The sequence below is a fragment of the Ambystoma mexicanum genome, chromosome 1p (assembly GCF_040938575.1).
Source record: "Ambystoma mexicanum isolate Mex_15411 chromosome 1p, UKY_AmexF1_1, whole genome shotgun sequence".
Classification (NCBI taxonomy): domain Eukaryota; kingdom Metazoa; phylum Chordata; class Amphibia; order Caudata; family Ambystomatidae; genus Ambystoma; species Ambystoma mexicanum.
In genome coordinates this window covers 1349035138-1349049683 of record NC_090921.1, presented here as the reverse complement: position 1 = coordinate 1349049683, position 14546 = coordinate 1349035138, and the positions used below count along the sequence as shown (strand labels likewise).

The 14546-nt window shown below is 45.9% G+C and overlaps 1 protein-coding gene across 4 annotated transcripts in view; it reads right to left on the bottom strand.

Moving 5' to 3' along the window:
* Positions 1 to 13854, bottom strand: part of NTN5 (netrin 5) — a 307918-nt gene extending 294064 nt beyond the window's left edge. For all 4 annotated transcript variants that reach the window (XM_069607029.1, XM_069607028.1, XM_069607027.1 and 1 more), the window contains exon 1: positions 13452 to 13854. The gene's annotated coding sequence lies outside the window, so the exon portion shown is untranslated. The remainder of the gene's footprint in view (positions 1 to 13451) is intronic.
* Between the last annotated feature and the right edge of the window lie 692 nt (positions 13855 to 14546).

Here is a 14546-nt window from a genome sequence, read left to right as displayed (position 1 = left end):
CCCATTATATTATTTACCCATTATATTATTTATTACCCCAACCCACCCCACACACACACATGTATGTATATATATATATATATATATATATATATATATATATATATATATATATAGTAAAATAAAGGTAAAGGTCACTTGTGCAACCACTATTATTAGGTCAATTAGGACAAAAGGCCAATTGTAAAAGTTCAATGTGGGTAATGCCCATTAAATGAAACTGATTTGAGTAACGAGAACATCTGCTGTTTATAGTGCTACGAAACGGCACGACTGTGATAGAAAGCACTACATGTTTTTTACTATGCTTTATAGGAGCAACTAATGAATTGTAGCGACTGACATATTTCTATGCTATGAGGACGAAAATCAACAATTTCAATGCTATGAGGAGGAAATATTAGAAAAGTTGATCACGGTGCTAATAAAATCACACGGTGTCTATTTCCAAACTCAAGGTGCAAGCAGAAATTGGGAGTTTCTCAGTTAAATGTGCGGTCCCCCAAGTCTCCACATGCATAACGCTGCTGGCTTAAAAACCATGATATGACTATGACACGTGGCCAGTTGACAGCTTTGACATTGCCTTGTCTTACGACCTCCAACGTGCCCAGTGCCCGCTAAAAACATGCATTTCAACATCTAGGAGGAGCGGGAAGGCGGCCTCGGATAAAGCCGAGTCGAGCTACGCCCCATAAAATCCCACGCGCCGTAAAACCGATGGTAGGATCTCGGGTTCCCACAACCCGAGGCTGGGGAACAGAGCGTGTAACAACTTTTAAAGATTCGATAACGCGGCAATTTTGGTTAAAAGGCGAAATATCGCAAGGCAGCGCCCCCTATCCTTTCTGCTCTAATGGAAGCCAAAGTCTCGAAGAGTAAACTTGATTGGTTCATAAACGCGATCTGTCTTTAGTAGACAATTGGTGCGGGCAAGTTTCCCTTGGCTTTTTAAAATTGTAATTGGTCATTTATAATGCACTTAAAACCCAGCGGTTTCGAAGCGCGGACCTGGGGATCGAACCTTTGTTGCTCTGCGTCGTCTTTTTTCCAGGGAAAACACTTTGCCCCTGAGCTATCCGCCCAAGACAAAATCTTATGTTAGTGCTTCAAGAATTAAATGGCGTCGGTTGACAGTTTAAGCCATTGACATTTAGAAACATTTCGAATAGAAACAAAATATATGACAGAGTTATTTTTAGAATTATAACGAATATGAGTGGCGTCAATGTGCCAATTTTGTTAAATAAGACAGGCCTGGCCAGCAGAGAGGCCAGGGAAGATGGCGCACTCTGTTCATTACATCCAGCGTTGTGGAGTAAAGCGCTATATTAACCTAATAAATACAAAATACAAATGTCACTCCAGATTAATACATATATTGACATGCGGGGAAAGCCGCAAACCATATGGGTGCTTTACAGCAACTTTGCCATTTTGCACAGTATTGGCATCAGGGCAAGCATTGCTTCATGGAAGGGTAGGTACATGCGATGGAATGTGATGGATGGATGGATGGATGGATGGATGGATGGATGGATGGATGGACGGAAGGCCCGCTAGAGCGGTCAGTCCCCTGCCTAGGAACCTAGACACCAGGGCGCTACTTGCGCCCCTCCTCTTAATGACCCACCACAGGAGCCCCTTCTAAAGGCTATGGACCATCTTACATCCTGTATGGGTCTTACGTGCCTGATAAATATTGACTTCCCCCATCATCACCCCATGCAAACATCAGTGCTTTGAAGTGGCCACACACACACCTAAATAAATAAATAAACACACACATGTCCCTATGCAGGAAACTGTCTGAAAACACACACACACTTGGGCAGTTATACCCCAATAACTAAAACCTCCCCACGGAGAAACATTCTCACAAAATACAACCACACACATAATAACTAAGCAGCAACACACCTGTGATCCAAACCGAGGTGTGCCGTTACACTCAGATCATTGGTAGTTTCACTTCTACATCACAAAGTCCTTCCATGCATCACTCCTAAATCACAAACTTGCCTTTGCAGTTACACTCTTATAAGACACACGCAGAGCTATGCCGTGACCCTCATGTAACACACACAACCCCTCCATAGTTACCCCGCTGTAGCTCACAAACACCCTGTGCAGTGTAGCCTCGATGCAGCCATTGTGTAGGCATGTTTGGCAGCCACAGTGTTCTTCTTGCACAGCTCTGATGCATAGAGGGTATCCAGTGATAAAATCCCCAGGGAAAAGGTCGCCAAGGGGTGACATTTCCCCAAAATTTGGACTCCCACAAAAATCAAGCACTTTCCCTAAATATTCTAAGACTGGAGTTCACATGGGGACAGCTTTTAAGGGTGCCGGGAAAACAATTCCCTACCTGGCGACTTTTTCCCAGGAGACATTTCCACTCATCTACCTCCAACCTTCTGCGAGTGAGACGGTTCTCCAAGCAGAGATTTGCAGGGAGGTATTTATCCTCTGCAGGGCTCTCCCTCTGGAATAGCCTCCCTGCCTCCCTCCGTATAGAGCGTGATCTCCTTAAGTTCCGGAAACTCATTAAGACATTCCTCTTCTCCTCTTCCTTCTCTCTCCCTCTACGCTGCTAACCTCTCTCTCCGCTCTATCCCGCTCCCCATCCTTTTCCGCGCAGCCTGCAGACTGGCCGCCTGGTGTACCTCAGAGTCTCACAGGTCCCCGGCACCCTCACCAGTCCTCTCGCACTTGCCTCCGGGCCTTGCACTTGCCTCATCCTTACTGCACTTGGTCAATGACCCTTGAGCGTGGCATCTCTGAGCACTTACCCCATCTTCTGACTGACTGAGCACACTTGCCCCCCCGTGCACTTGTCCTCCCCTCTCTTGCACCTGCCTGCGCAGTTGCTTGATCTGAATGCACCATGCCTCGAAGATCGTCTAAATGTTTTTCCCTGTCTCCCCTCCTTGCATGGTGGCGCCTGAATGCACTTGGAAAAACTGCAGAATCTTCGTCAGACCTATTTGCTGTTATCCACACCGTTATTTGTATTATCTGCACTTGTTCCATGCACCCACTCTGCCCGTGCAGACTTGTATCGTTCAGAAATTCAAGGACTCTGAATGACTGTTGTTTTTTCCCCTTGTTTCCCCCCTCCTTGAGTGCTTTGAAGCACTTGCTTTGTTTATAGGCGCTTTACAAATAAACAATACCATACCATACTATAGAACCGCATAGATCTATAATAGAGCATCACGTGCAGAGGTCTGCTTTGGCATCACCGACCCTGCGCACGACCTGCAGATGCACATCATTCTAGTCCACTCCAACCACCACAGGCCTGATTCACGGAGCGTTTTTCAATGGGATTTCGCCATTAAAAAATGCTTCTGTGCATCAGGCCCCACATGCCACTGGGGCTGGAGTCCGCTTAGCCGGTGTCAGCTGCGCACATGAGAGGTTGGGAGAAACACAGTGCTGGATCACAAGCACGCACCAGTCACCGCACACACCACTCACCTCACAACCTACCTCAGCTCAGCTTAGCTGCACCAGGAAGCGTGCAACGCAAGTCTGCATCGCTTCTCCAACCCAAACAAGCTCCACAAAGAGGCCACAAAAAAACAATCTGAACCCAAGTGACCAGACCCCAAAGACCAGATTGTGGCTGATCAAACAGCCGATCTGAAGCATACAGTGCTATGAAACAACAGCTGTGGCAGCTTTGTGCTAATCAAAACACCTTTAACAATGACAAAACCTCCCTGTTGTGTACATTCTCTGCTGTTGTGCTTGGGTATGCTTTGGTGCTTTGTGATGCTTAGTTTTGTCACCTCGGCACATAGTATTACATTGTTTTACGCTGTGTTAGTATGCTTCACTAAGTACTCTATGCCATTATTATTTATTATTTGTAAAGCGCCGCACGCCCATGGGCCTCAGAGCACTGAAAAGAAAGAGAAGAAAGAACAAGAGGGAGTTGTCACATAAGGGATCATCAACCAGGATCAGACCAAGAAGCAAAGAAGAATCTAACCAGAAGCAGAGAAAAAGTAGGTCTTAAGGGCCTTTTCTAGACCTGTGCTTGTTTTGCTCCGCTGAATATGCTGTGTTACTTTTAAATACAATGTTTTGCTATGCTATGGCATACCATGCTATGTCTCATTATGTTTTGCTGTGCTATGTGCTTATGCAATGCCAGGTCACATTATGCAATTTTCGTATGGTTTGAACTATGTACAGATGTGCAATGTATGCACATAGGTGGGTCTGTGGCTCACTGGACTAATGCATCCACTACAAGGGCCTGTGTTTTACCTCATGGTCACGGGTTCGAATCCCGGCAGGTCCACTCAGCCCTTCATCCTTCTGAGGTCGATAAATTGAGTACCATTAAGTTGGGTAACAATCAACCTCTGTTATTAGCGCCCAGATGCCCCTACGGGGGTGGACGTGCGCTTTACAAATACACATGTTATATGTCACGGTCATAAGCAATGTGGGTGTAGAGTCTACATAGAACCTGAACTGTGCACACTTGAAAGCCCACAGTGCTACACAATGAGCGCTATATCACTGACACTCCGCCATATGTGATTATACCACAGCTCTTCGTGCACAATATAAATGAGAACTATGCATACGATACCATCTCCCTAGTTATGTTATTGGGAATGTGCATACCGCCTTTTTACCATTGGTATGATCTCAAAGCGCTGTAGTGCCTTCAGTGGATGCGCTTAGTTACTCTGTGACCCACTATTAACTTGGCCAGGGTGCCAGTGAGACACGAAAGTAATTATCAATAAATACAAACTCTAAACGTGTCACATCAAATCCACCACACACCTTCATAAAAGCACCCATCCTGAGCAATATGTCCTTTTTTTAAATATGCCAGGCCACACTAACTAGCAAAAAAATAAAGATGAAAACAGAGGCGCTGAGAAGCTGCTTTTTAATATTTCAGCGCTAGAATGTATGGCCGGATTATCCGTGGGAAATCTAATGACCGTGGCGGCATTCATTTCCTCAGATCTGCACAGGAACCGACTCGTGAAGCGATTTCTAAGTGGTCGCTTTTGGTGCTGAATATATTGCAGCGCTGCGCCAGCCTTTAGGCGCATTCGCACGGTGCAGCGCGCCCACGCTACCAGATATCTCCCCTCAGGGTTAGAGGCAGTCCAAATCTACAGACAATTTTGTGAAAATCGGCAGAAATGCCTTCCATTCTTCTTTGGAGTCGAACATTCCATAGTTACAGAGAGGAAATGTGCTGGAACTGTCCAAAAGTTTCCAAATGGGCAGGTGGTTTCTACAATCTGTGAAGAGTTTCAAAAGTCTGCAGCCTAAGGAAGCTGTATTTTCTGAAGAAAAATCTGCCCCGCAGATGTGAACTGTCTCTACTCGCGGCTAATCTGTACTTTGCTGTGTATTAAGCTTGGCGACTTGCTGTCACATTAGAAATACAGCTTATAAAAGGATAAGAATGAAATTGCTTTGATGCACGTGGACATGGCCAAGTAGGTAAGGCCTCTATCTTTCATTGTTTTACTTGCTTTTATTACCATGTTCCCTCCCTGCTGCCCTGTGGGCTCTTTGAAACACAATTGACTTGATGTATAAGCGCCTTCCAAAGGCACAATAAACAAATAAATAAATAAAACCCTACAGCCTCAGTGATGAAGTGGTTATAACCGTGGTTTCAGATATGCGGGGAAAGTAACTCAGCAGGGATTCAATCGCCCCCTGCCTCCTTTTTCAGTCTGCGGAGCACAGGCTCAGAGGCCAGTTTAGCCTTTTATCCTTTCAAGGTTTATAAACTAAGCACCATGTAAATGCTGTGTAGTACCGACTTATATTAGAGTGCTTAGAAGTGGGAGAAACCTGGCATGAAGCGCTACAGAAAAACGTGATCGTTATATATTAGATGCAAGACCTAAAGAGTTTTCTGAATGGCCTGCAAAGCATGTTAAATAGTAAAGGCAGCATTATTCCAGGGGCCTGCAGAGAGGGCCCCCTCACTCCTAAAACTGCCAGAGACTGCTGACCACTCAAACTGTGACCTACAAAGTGGAAAAGTCACCAAAATGGGCTGCGATTAGACAGTGCAGCGGATTGGCTGGTGGGCCATGTCTCACCTGGTCAGCCTGGGTCATGGCGTGTGGGCCGTGAAGCGTCATAACCAGCGTGTCCGCTTGCTCATAACACTGAGAAGCTCAGTGCGGTGTGTACACTGGTTTGGCTATAGAAATTGCGGGACCAACGCCGCATTTCCTAAAATGTGTTCTACTCTTATGTTGCTGTGAGTCCCCTAAATTTATTTCAGACTTTGTTTCCAAAATTGCATGAATGCTCCACTTCCACTTTGGTCGAACTTCATTTCTGTTGAATTGAGAGGGCGGCCCAAACATTCCCTGCAAATCGCTGCTCACAGTAATGACTGGGACTGCTGTGAGCCCAACGCAAAAAGCTTGGACTCAAGCGATTCATGGACATTTTTTTTTGCATGGTTCAAAGCGACTTTGCACAGCTGAAAAGTGACTTTGCTCTGTCGACACAAAGCCTGATTCATGGAACTGTGCAAAATGTATTTTTTCACTGCAAAGTCCGTGCAAAGTTCATTTTGTTCTGCAAAAATGACCATGTACTGACTTTGCACATACTGTGCTGTGCAAAAATGTACTTTGCACAGTCCCATGAATCACGGTTTGTGTGCGCAGTGCACAGTCACTTTTCAGCAGTGCAAAGAATTCCATGACTCCACTAGTGGAAGGAAGCGGGCCCTGGCGTAAAATCGCACCCACAAGTTGACTATTGAGAGCTCTGGCGCTGCTCCTGAAACCACACTGAAGACAGTGGGGGCCAACGTAGATGCTTAACTTACACACAAGGAAACCGCACCCGAATCCCAGAGGCAACAGGAGCACAGATCACCCACATTTCCTCTCCAGAATCAGCCGATGGGGCCCCGTGGAGCCAATTTACAAAGGATCATGAAAAAGTTAACAAATTCGCCTACGGTTAACTTGTGCCAGTCGCTGCATGTTATTTACATGTGATCTGCACTTGGAAAGTGGGTCTGTATGTTTTTGGGAGCACGCTTTGGTGAACCCTCTACTATGACCGCAACCCTACATTTCATTATGAAATTTACGTCAGCCTATAAGGGATATCCGTTGCTAACCCGCGCACCCATACTCGGAGACTGTCGTAGGGGTTCGGCCAATCCGCATTCACCACCAATGCTTCCTCTTGCATAATGGACTAAACAGATGTATGCCGACTGATCGTTCTTTTTGCTCAAGTCCTTCCAGTTCGAATTCTTTTACTCGAATTATTTTGATAGAAAGCGGGCGAGACCCCACCACTTCACACACCCTCTACACAACCCTCCTCCTTCCACCCCACCCCCAATAATGCCCAATCCTCAACTTTCTATCTACAATATTTGGGGGGAAATGTGAGCACAAAAGAATCGAACTAACACAGTTCAAGCAAAAATGGTCGGATCAATAGGCCTACTTCTGACTTAACAGGCTTTTCCCCTAAATTAAATGTATTGGCCATTTTCCAAAAAACGTTTGCACTGAGCAAAAAAGTAGCAGGTTCAGAATACAGGGAACTCGCCTTTCCGACTTTGCAAACGCGTAAAATGAGGCTATATTGGGGGCGAGATCAGTTTGCAGAATTTTGGATTGCTTTGACTAAGTTTGGGACATGATCTGTCGCTCTTGTTTTAACTCCTAAAGCAGCACAAGTGGTGGGTAGGGGAATTAATTCCTTGGCTGCTTGGGGTAAGGCTCTGTGTAGTATTGCTTGGGGCGGCTGTCCATTCGGGTAAGCGCTTGTTATGCTATGCTATTATTCTATGTGGAGCTGTAATGCTAAACTACAATACTATACTCGATGTCTTCTTATGGAGCGGCGCATCGCAACCATGGCTGAACTCTTGGCTCTAGGAGCTGTAATGCTAAACTACAATACTATACTCAGTGTCTTCTTATGGAGCGGCGCATCGCAACCATGGCTGAACTCTTGGCTCTAGGAGCTGTAATGCTAAACTACAGTACTATACTCGATGTCTTCTTATGGAGCGGCGCATCGCAACCATGGCTGAACTCTTGGCTCTAGGAGCTGTAATGCTAAACTACAATTCTATACTCGATGTCTTCTTATGGAGCGGCGCATCGCAACCATGGCTGAACTCTTGGCTCTAGGAGCTGTAATGCTAAACTACAATACTATACTCGATGTCTTCTTATGGAGCGGCGCATCGCAACCATGGCTGAACTCTTGGCTCTAGGAGCTGTAATGCTAAACTACAATACTGTACTCGGTGTCTTCTTATGGAGCGGCGCATCGCAACCATGGCTGAACTCTTGGCTCTAGGAGCTGTAATGCTAAACTACAATTCTGTACTCGATGTCTTCTTATGGAGCGGCGCATCGCAACCATGGCTGAACTCTTGGCTCTAGGAGCTGTAATGCTAAACTACAATACTATACTCGATGTCTTCTTATGGAGCGGCACATCGCAACCATGGCTGAACTCTTGGCTCTAGGAGCTGTAATGCTAAACTACAATACTATACTCGATGTCTTCTTATGGAGCGGCGCATCGCAACCATGGCTGAACTCTTGGCTCTAGGAGCTGTAATGCTAAACTACAATACTATACTCGATGTCTTCTTATGGAACGGCGCAGCGCAACCATGGCTGAACTCTTGGCTCTAGGAGCTGTAATGCTAAACTACAATACTATACTCGATGTCTTCTTATGGAGCTGCGCATCGCAACCATGGCTGAACTCTTGGCTCTAGGAGCTGTAATGCTAAACTACAGTACTATACTTGATGTCTTCTTATGGAGTGGCGCATCGCAACCATGGCTGGACTCTTGGCTCTAGGAGCTGTAATGCTAAACTACAGTACTATACTAGATGTCTTCTTATGGAGCGGCGCATCGCAACCATGGCCGAACTCTTGGCTCTAGGAGCTGTAATGCTAAACTACAATACTATACTCGATGTCTTCTTATGGAGCGGCGCATCGCAACCATGGCCAAACTCTTGGCTCTAGGAGCTGTAATGCTAAACTACAATACTATACTCGATGTCTTCTTATGGTGTGAACAGCGATCTTAGGATATGTTTGCGAAACAAGAGGGGCTATTTAATAAATTAATCTGACATTTTTTGGAGTGCCTTCCGTAGGATAGTGAAAACGAACAACCTCCGTGACACCCCCTCTTAAAAGTGGTACATGCAGTGAAATGATCATTGGAATTCATTCAATGACAACAATCGACTCGATGCACACAATTTGCAATTCACTCTCTTCAAGTAATCAATGAAAAATGTCGAAAGAAAACAATAAATCCGTATCATAAACTTCATGGGCGAGCGGGCTGGGTGATTGATGTTCGGGCAAGCTTCTCCTGCGGTAAAGGGCGCAGAGTAAATCTCTCAATAAAAACATAGCAAAACGCCCCTCCCCCCCAAGGCAACAGATTCCAACCCTAAGCATGAGCCATGCATGTGACTTACTTGCACGGGTGTGGCTAGGACTGGGAAAGATCTGAGGCTACGCTAATGCCGGGACTGTCGGGACTCGGGCGAGATAGCCTTTTGGTTGTAGCTCTTGAGCTTCTACCCGTGGCTACGCTAATGTCGGGGCTAGCTAGCCTTTTGTCTGTAGACACTGAGCTACCATCCAGGGCTACAACCAAAACACCCACTCCCCCCAGCCTTCACCTAGCTACGCCTCTGGGTCCACGCAAGAACTCAGGACCCAGGTTGTGGAAGGCTCAGAGCATAATATCTGGTTCATGAAGTGTACATTCTATTCCATGGGGGGGCCAGTGTGAGCGGGACCATGCACGCATGATGTGATCCCAACATTTATATCTTGTGCTCACGCGAGTGGCCACATTCTGAAGACGTTGCAACTTCTCCAAGCGGTATGCGAAGATACCCAAAAAGAGACGGATGACGTAGTCGATCCCGGGCAGGATCAGAGCTATTATCAATTGAACCCTTTCTGGCATTGATACAAATAGGTATATCATTACAAGAAGTCCCAGTTGATAAAAAGCCTGTATTAAATATATGAGAAACTTGAGGGTTTAGGACCAGATGTCAGTCTTAAGGTGATGAAGCAGAAATCCAGCACCGCAACACCGCGCGACCAGCCGAGAAAAACACAAGTCTGACACAGCCTGTCTGTTCTGAATGCACAATCACAACGCTCTCTCACTTTGCCTTGAAAATCTGATATGTTGACACTTTTTAAGAACAATATGGACAGCCCGCATTGTGCAGTTGCGCAAACACCATCTGGGAGCAGAAGAACGTGGAGGCATCCTCGTTTTTATTAGAATGCTAGACCAAAAAAGCGCACGAACGCTTATCACCCTTAGTAACTTCAACACATATTGAACGTCAGCATGTGACTTGGCACGCTGATTTCTCCCACAGCACACTGCCATTGCAATTACTTTTTCATTGGCCAATGCTGCCATCCGATTATTTTCAAGGTGCCGTTTTCTGAAGGTTTGGATACAATCAGGTTGCTTTAATTGGAAATCCTTACATTTGAGAATGAATCAAAGTTTAAAAAATGTCTGCTTTAATGAAGGAACTTAACATGCAAACCTGAGGCAGCAATAAAGGCGGAGACGCAGGAGCGGCTTAACCGCTGATATGGGGGCTGATATGGGGGCAGAGGGACAGAAAAAAATGCGCATGATTCTGGGGAACTCACTTTAACTCCAGGGGTGTCACGTTGTATTAACGTGCAATTCAAATAAGCTGGAAGATAGGTTTGCTGTCCCAACTGCACGTCCCACCAATGCAGGCTTCTTTCCCTTCTATTTTGTCTTAACCCCTTAACTGTCAGGCTATGATGCAAGTCTATGCAAAAAGGACGAGCATACTCGTTTAATGATCACACTATATATATCATACAATATTTTTCTTGACTATATAACATACATCGAGATGGTTTGGGAAATGTCCATTTGGAAGACAGATTTCACACAACGTTCTAAATTTGTGATTGCCCAGTGTGGATTTTAAGGTATGACACTGTATATCATGGCACCATCAACACAGTGGATCGGCATGACAGTGATATAACAAAACAGAACTTAAAGGGTCTGTTTTACAAAGCGTTTTTCAATGGGATGTTCCCATTGCCTAAAAAAGGTATGTATGTCAGACCACATGTCTATTTCCAAGTGTTGCAGGAAAAAACAGAGGAAAAACAGTGGGAAAAAAATCAATAGGAGAAAAACAGGAATGAGGAAAAACCAATGTTGATTGTAAAAAAAACTACGAGCAACCATTTAGCAGACAATGTCAGTGAGTTGGAAACGAGACGTGTCCAAAAATCCAAGCTGTGGGAAATTGACCGTAATGGAACATTCCGACAGAGGAGTCTGCTCTTTACGCGTCGTGCGGGAGCATGAAGTTTAGCAAACTCAATGCGGAAAGTGCAAAAGAAGTCCAGCCTTTTCCAATGAGACCAAGCACGTTTTCCGATGGGATTGCGCCATTATAAAATACTTCTGTAGATCAGGCCCCAAGCCTTGATTTAACTGCGGCTCGTGCATATGGTTAGAGTGTTTAATATCATGTGCCCCCGTAGGATCCAATTGCCTACTTCCTGGGAATCCCCCCATCCCTGCGAATCACTGTTTGCAACCACCTGGGCATGTGAGATGAAACTAATGCAAACAATAAACAATGCATGGTTGGGTGTGATCTCCCGCAATGCCACCTTGGGGTTCCAGTGATATTGATCAGTGACTGGCACAATGTGTTGCCACCCCTTGTGTAGATTCACATGCAGAGCGTTGTTGGCTTTATGGAGTGCTGATGATGCTGTTAGTTGATGATTGTGACAGGGAGATTATTATTAATCTCAACACCTGCCAACATGATTAATGATACACACACACACACCTATGCAGAGAGAGCATGTGTAACATTGAAGCATGGATTATGATCCAACACGCCACGGAGAGGGCCTAGTCACGAGAATAAAGGACACGCACATAGACCGGCGTGTGCTCAGAAATGGGGATCTATATTTTATAATATGCTTTCCTAAAAGAAAAAGTCTTTTTTGTGCGTTGGGAAGCTTTGAGTATGACACACGGATATCCTGAAAGATAACCATTGAATACACCGCTATTCTGTTCAGCAGCCATGTTTCAATGCCTGCTGACCTGCACTGCGAGACCCCCATTTTGAGGACACCCTGGCCGATTAGGGGCATCCCACCGCACGTTTATTTGCGTGACATATTTGAAACGGTGTGAATACGGCCGAGACTGCCATGTGCCAATGGTTGTGTGCCACTAAGCGAAACACAGAACATGGCAATGTCCCAAGTAGCCAGAGTGCGTTCTACTGGAAAGTAACACGACGTAGCACACTGCGGGACAGGTCAAATAAATCCAGACGGGCTAATTTGCACCCGTTTCTGGCAATTTAGCACCAATGTTTGCACAGATCAAAAAGTGCAATTGGTGCAGTGAGGTGGTTTCTGCACTAGTCACTCAGTTTCGTGCCATTTTTGCACTGGCAAGTCAGAGCAAAATTGCCTGGCAGTTTGAACAACAGTGCCTATTAACTAGGCAAAATCACCCATCTGTGTTGTACTTTGTGTATCCGGGTTGATGGGTTCGTGGCATTGCGTGGTTGTTTTTTTTTTCTGTTGTTATTGCTTGATTCTCAAAGATCGAAAGAGAAATGTAATTATTATTGGTTTGAAGCTATTGGAGTAGTTAAATGCAACACAGATACAAACGCACTTGCACACGCACACACACCCCCGCACGCACAAGCCCACAATTATGCAAACACCCAACAACATTGAAATGTTGAACTGAAAACCTTTACGTAGAATACACCCAGACCAGCCTACCCATAAATGGAACATCACACACGCGGCTGGTGCGTTCTGCCTGAACGAACACATTTCCGACACCTAGGATTTTTTTTAGTAGTCAGAAAAAGGTGGCCTTCTTGCAAATGAAACATGCATGCAAGTGCCCTCTTTGCTGCCGGCTTTTGTGACTGGAACATATGTCAGAATTCGCAGAAACTCGGCACCCAGAATCAAAAATACGTGTGCCAATCTACTGCCAGAAAAACGAAAGAAGCAGCCTGCTACCTAGCAAAGGCAGTACCCTGTTGCTTGTGTTACCCTCCTCCCCCTTCATAATGTCCCTTCTCCCCGCTAACATTTTGTCCAGCGCTCCCTCGGCCCATTGAGCCTGATTTACAATGGAACCCCACCATGAATAAATAACGGAATAGTTCGAACATGGCTTTAAAAAGGTCGTCTTTTAAGAGCAAATCCCATGTAAAACTATGTCTGTTTTAAAAAAAGTAAACAAAGTTGTTTGGAAATTCCCTTCGCTCGTCCGAGGTGAGAACACCAGTCTAAAAATAAAGGCTTGCGTGCGTCCAAAACTCACCATTCTGAAAGCAAATTGCACGTCGCTGGGTCCAAAGAGCCGACGTCGTAAGTGACGCCTTCCTTCCTTGCGCAACTGCGTAGACACGGACAGCCGAGGGCCCCAAGTCTGATCAACAGAGAGAGCAATGGTCCCCCCTTTTCGCCCAGCTCTCACACCGCTTCCTCAAGTGTCTTGGGGTCTTGCGAGTTGAGGAAACGTCATAAGGCGCCCTCGGAGTCCCAATCCTTTTTCTTTCTTTTATAATTGTTTAGTAAGTGTCCGTTTGATCTAGAAGGAGGGAGAAGGCTCGGCGCCTACGCGTGGGTTCCCTGATGCACAGCACAGCAGGCCCTTGGGTGATCCCACGCCTTCTGCAAGGCAAGGTTTAAAGAGCAGAGGAGCCAACGCCATGCGCGCGGCAAAGGGCGGGATTGCCTCACAGTGGGCTGGGCAGCCAGGGAACATGTGTGCGAGGGGGGAGGCAGATGGGGGGCGCTGGGAAGTGCTGCCTCCCGTGTGCCATTGTCCCAGATGAAAGTTCAACTCGGGCCCTGGGATGAAAGGCAGACGTCGGAGGCACTTGTGGAGTAATGCGAGATAGACAGGGTCATTAAATACGAAGTGACTGGTGTGGCAGGGGATAGGCACACACAGGTAGATAATTTGGTTTAACAGAATTAAGTTGTGATGAGCCTACTGTCAGATGAATCAGTGTGTTGATAGTAATCTAAAACCAAGGCTAAAGATAAAGTCATTTTTTTCTGTATTGGCAAACTCGTGGCTGGATCTCCTCCAGGTGTTAGCGCTTTTGAAATAAATAGTGTATTGAGAGAGATGAGACTGTGCGCCCAAGTCCCATACACACCCCCGCCCTGCCCTGTGTACACAAGGCCCCCCAACCCTTCCCCTGCTCTTCACGCTGTCCATGGGCCTCAAGCTGCAGGCATTCTCTGGCTCCTGGAACTGTCTAGCCATGTGCTCCAGCTACTCACTTTGTCCCGGTGCCTCCAGCTTAGCGCCTTCTCTGTCCCTGTGCTGTGAGATCCCCAAACAGTATGTCCTTTCATTTATTTATTGGGTATTTATATTGCACCTGTACACAATGGGCCAGAT